General features: G+C 34.8%; 1 long non-coding RNA gene across 1 annotated transcript; it reads right to left on the reverse strand.

The window, feature by feature from the left end:
* Nucleotides 1-3,868: 3,868 nt before the first annotated feature.
* LOC143746326 (uncharacterized) lies at nucleotides 3,869-4,982 on the reverse strand. Its single transcript, XR_013206492.1, has 3 exons — nucleotides 4,940-4,982; nucleotides 4,099-4,225; nucleotides 3,869-3,945 (listed from the first exon to the last, which is right to left on the reverse strand). It is a non-coding gene; the product is annotated as an uncharacterized LOC143746326 (long non-coding RNA).
* Nucleotides 4,983-5,610: the final 628 nt, after the last annotated feature.

Raw genomic sequence — 5,610 nt, forward strand, 5'->3', positions numbered from 1 at the left:
ATCTTTATAGTTTGAATTGATTTATATTTCAGTTTTAGTTATTTGACTAGACTGTATTAAACTAAATGAAAATTAAATTGAAAAAAGTAAGGGTTTTATATATATTTCAAGTCATTTTTTTATGGTTTCAGTTTTAGTGAACTTTATACTATGGGGCTGAATGAATGCTTGAATCTGATTGGTTGACGAACGTTGTGGATAAAGTTGTCCCCGCAGGTTTTGACCGCATTACAGTTCCATATCACCTTGCCAAAGGATTTCAGTTATTTCAAAGGTCCTTACAGATTACAAAAGCAGAAGAACCAAAACTCACGTTGCAACCCATTCTCACTCCCAAGGCGTCAACAACTGAAGCATGGTCAAGCGCCCGAGGCGTCACACAGCAGACGCCGAAGGCGCCCCTTGGCGTCACTCTGTGGCGCATTAGGAACTCCATTGCTTTCAATGGGAAACCTGTGGCGGCAATAACAGACGCGAATTGTATCAGTAGGAAATAGCGTTGAAGAAGTCTCATTCCGAACAAATCGCGATGTTTGGCATCAGGTGACGTGTGCCAGATATTGGCAAGTAGTCGTAAATACACTGTCCAAAATGTTTGCTAAAATGTCTTTTCTGTTTGTCGATATTAATCAGATTAGCTCTCTCATGTTCAGTCACTGCATTATATCTGTGATCTCCACGGAGGCTTTGCGTTTCATCGGTTTCTAATTCGAAACTCTAAACTAACGTGATTAAACACTGTCTGTCACGTGACGTTCTATAACTTAGGCCTAGACCTTCAATCAGTTAATCATATATGAAATATATATTCATATCAGGTTCAAAGTAGTAATTAGTTCCAAAGTGGTATTTGTAGTTGAAGCGCAGTAAGCACAACACTTACCATACATTTACCACAGTATTTGCAGTTTTAATGTGTCATTTGTTGTAAATGCACAGTAACCACAAAACTTACCATGCTTTTACCTCAGTATTGGTAGTTTTATAGTAATATTTGTTGTAAATGCATAGTAACCACAACACTTATCATGCTTTTATTGCCTAATAATTTAAAATCCAAAAATTGTAAGGTAAATATGTAATTGTTCCTTTAAATAATCCTATATATTATACATAATGATATTTTATTTTCTCTTTTTTCAGCTGAAAAGACCAAAAGGGCCTTTCGGACTCAGTCAGCTCATTCTTGTTGGAGGAGAAGTAAACGGGAGACGAAAAGCTACAAAGGCAACTATTCACAATGGTATGTATGTGTTGGTTTTAACCTGTAATCACTCTGTTGTGCATTAGGAACTCCCATTGCTTTCAATGGGAAACCTGTGGCGGCAATAACAGACGCGAATTGTATAAGTAGGAAATAGCGTTGAAGAAGTCTCATTCCGAACACATCGTGATGTTTGGCATCAGGTCACGTGTTCCAGATATTGGTAAGTTGTCGTAAATACGCTGTCCAAATAATGTTTGCTAAAATGTCTTTTCTGTTTGTCGATATTAATCATATTAGCTCTCTCATGTTCAGTCACTGCATTATATCTGTGATCTCCACGGAGGCTTTGTGTTACATTGGTTTCTTTTTTTTTTCTTTTTTTGTCTACGCTTTATCAATAACAAAACATACAATAATTAAATACAAAAAAAATAATAAAATTAATAATACAATAATACAAAGGAACAATACAACATAAATATGAACAACTATATACATAGGGGTATTGAATCAAATCCATTTCTTTAATTACAAAATAATACAAAGGCCCTTAAAAAGGATAACATTTCAAGGCTTTACAACAGTCTATAGTCTTTTTTGCCTTGGTGTTCCTTACATCCTCCAATGTTTTAAGGTACTGACAAATCTCAAATTTAAATTGTATAAAACTAGGTGCAGTTTTTGCCCATCGACATTTATGAATGTGATATTTACCTAAAATAATAAACAAAAGTAAGGACAGAACCAATTTTCTTTTCTAGAGAAAAAATATTATATCCTTATCCTCCAAAATAATGTCAATTCCAGAAATCTCCTCACACCAAAACAATTTAGTACAAATACAATTAAAAAAAAGATGACAGATAGTCTCGTCATTTAAATTACAAAATAGACATTTCAAGTCAATATCTTCACGAATCTTATTAATGACACAGTATTTCCTGGAAACTATAAAAACCTCCTCCCACTTAATATCCTGAAAACGTGAATTCCAGAAACTTTTAGCTGGAGGAGTTCTAAATGAACAACAAACCTGTCTGTTGAAATTATTGTTGCATTTTTTATCAACAATACTTATACCCTCTAACCTCAAATTAAAATCAATAGTTATATTCAAATCAACAGCATTAGCAGAGCGCAGCAACTGAAGAAGACCAGAAGGTATTGCATCAAAAACCAGTGCATAATCCTTTGCAGATAAAAGAATCCTGTCTAACCTGTCGTGGAGGCAGAAAGTCCAACAAGGGGTCACTGATGGTGTTCCAATCTCCACCCAAAACCAAATTAGCATTAGAAAATGTTAACAATATCCCTGAAATCTCCTCTTCAAAACTCTGCAACAAAGTCTGATTCTCAGCTTTATTATTATAACCATAAATGTTTCCTAAAATAACAATGTTATCATCTATCTCAACTATCAAAATTATCCATCTTCCAAATGAGTGTACATTACTTTTCAGTATTTTCCCTTTAAACATTCCTCTTAAAATCGCAACACCTGCAGAGTTACTGCTTCCATAGGACAGCCAAAGATCATCTCTCCATTGATTCCTCCAAAACTTGTAGTCAGATCCTAAAGCGTGCGTCTCTTGAAAAAATAATAAAAATCGGCCTTGAATTTTTTAAGATATAGAAAAATAGCTTTTCTTTTCAACATGTCATGAATACCCCTCACATTAAACGAATATAAACATAATGACATTGCACACAGAAACGAGCAATGAAAGGAACATTAAACGCCATAGAACAACATAAAAAAAATAAAAAAAAATAAAGTCAACCAGTCCCGTGTGTACATTTAAAGAAATCTATCAAAAAATGTGAAACATAATAATGTAAATTATCTACTAGTCTCATAGACAAAGCAAAAAAGAGCTTAACTATGAATATCTCAAACAGAGATGGTGATTAACCATCACGTACAGCGTAGCAATCAGCTATTGCACACTACACTCGAACTTCTTTTCCATCGATTATTGCTTTAGCTCCCACATAAAAAGCTCTTTTCCCCTCTTTGCGCACAGCATCGATTTGCGGCCACAGTTTGTTACGAGCCTCCTTATCTTTTGTCGTCAGGTCTTCCCCAAAACGCAACTTCCTCGAGCTCAAATATTCTGATCCTCTGGCGTTCTTCCAAATGAGATCTCTTGTTGATCTAGCTACGAACCTAATGATAACTGGATGCATCTTCTCCACACTCTTTCTGCCAACCTTGTGGCTGACATCAATGTGCTGTTGACAGGCTTCCTCATTTTCCGGGATGACAGAGCGGCAGACTTCAACCACCCGGATTTTAACATCCTCGCCTTCCTGTTCAGCCAGTCCATACAGCCTCAAGTTCCATCGTCTTTGGTACCTTTCCGTATCATTAAGCTTGTCCTCCAGTTCAGTTATCCGTTTCTGGTGATCTTCACCCATCGTTTTCATATTGGAGATGACTGCCTTTACATCCTTCAATTCTTGAAAAAGAAATTCTGTAGCCTCCTTCAAAGAATTAACACACTCTCGATTTTGCTGTATTTCTTGATTGAGAACAGCTGTATTCTGAGTCATCTTCTCCACTAATATCTTGACGATATTATCTTGTACCTATTATCTCACAGCATTGTTTCAATACAAGACATACCAATGGCCACGCGCACATTTCTGTATTTGGGCACCGGATGTTCCTTCCTCACTGAAACAAAGGATTCATTCGATTAGCTTGCGTTGATATAAGGACTGGTCTTCCTTCTCTGCTGTAAAACAAAAAAAGTCTCTACTTTATGTGCAATTACTATTGTTCTTAAAACATAGAAATGAAGACAGTTATAAATAAGTTATTTTACCATACGATTCGGAAGAGAGCATTTGATGAGTAAATACTGATTGAAATTTTGTAGGATCTTTACCTGGGAAGGGCTGATCACGGCAAGATTCGCTGCGACTCACTAGTACTGGAGCTCTTGTGAGGGTTGGCTCTTAAAAGAGCTGTTGAGTTTGATGTTGTAGAGATCTTAAAAAAAGGACCAAGTAATCCTGCAAGACAGAAAGGAAGGTAATTAGGAAGGTAATTTTATTACATTACAAGCAAGTAGAAAGTTTATAAATAACAGTAAGGTTTATTTCTTTATAGAGTGTTTCATAATTAAATGTTAAATTCATTTATGTAATAAGTTTACTGATATGTGGGCATGATTAGAAGTATGTCATTAATAGCAAGCAAAAATAACACGATTTACATGCAAATGGGACGGTTATCAGCAGTGTAACTGATCTGATCATGACAAAATAATCGAGTATCTGATGTCGTGTGACAAGTCAGATTAGCTTTTCCACTCTTGCAAACAGACAGAAATAGGTCATGAGGTGTGGAGAGACATCATGCATCATTGGAACATGAACAGACAGGGTCCGATTTGTAATAATTTTAAATACAATGCAATTAATATAAACTTTCTGACAGTGTGTGGGGCATCCGCAACTGATTTGCAAATATCGCAATAAATATATACAGGAATTGAGGCAGTAGCCAATGACAGCACTAGGAGTAAAAGCTGCAGGATTATGTACAAATATACAAATATGTATGAGCATCGTATGAATTTGAGAATTTGTTAAATCTTATGAATTATTAAGACTTAGAGACTATGTTTGTACTGATTGGGCTATGGGTTTTGTAAGAAAAGGTTTAAGAAACAACAAATGATTGATAAAATGTTTGATTACAGGTTAAAACCAACAAATACATACCATTGTGAATATTTGCCTTTGTAGCTTTTCGTCTCCCGTTTACTTCTCCTCTAACAATAATGAGCTGACTGAGTCCGAAAGGCCCTTTTGGTCTTTTCAGCTGAAAAAAGAGAAAATAAAATATCATTATGTATAATATTTAGGATTATTTAAAGGAAAAATTACAGATTTACCTTGCAATTTTTGGATTTTAAATTATTAGGCATTAAAAGCATGGTAAGTGTTGTGGTTACTATGCATTTACAACAAATGACACATTAAAACTGCAAATACTGTGGTAAAAGCATGGTAAGTGTTGTGGTTACTATGCATTTACTACAAATATTACTTTAAAACTAACAATACTGTGGTAAAAGCATGGTAAGTGTTGTGGTTACTATGCATTTACAACAAATATTACTTTAAAACTACCAATACTGTGGTAAAAGCATGGCAATTGTTGTGGTTACTATGCATTTACAACAAATATTACTTTAAAACTACAAATACTGAGGTAAAAGCATGATAAGTTTTGTGGTTATTGTGCATTTACAACAAATGACACATTAAAACTTCAAATACTGTGGTAAATGTATGGTAAGTGTTGTGCTTACTGCGCTTCTACTACAAATACCATTTTGGAACTAATTACTACTTAGAACCTGATATGAATATATTATATTTCATATTTG

Source organism: Siphateles boraxobius, unplaced genomic scaffold (assembly GCF_051911475.1).
Source record: "Siphateles boraxobius isolate OS27281-9 unplaced genomic scaffold, OSU_SipBor_1 22, whole genome shotgun sequence".
Taxonomy (NCBI): domain Eukaryota; kingdom Metazoa; phylum Chordata; class Actinopteri; order Cypriniformes; family Leuciscidae; genus Siphateles; species Siphateles boraxobius.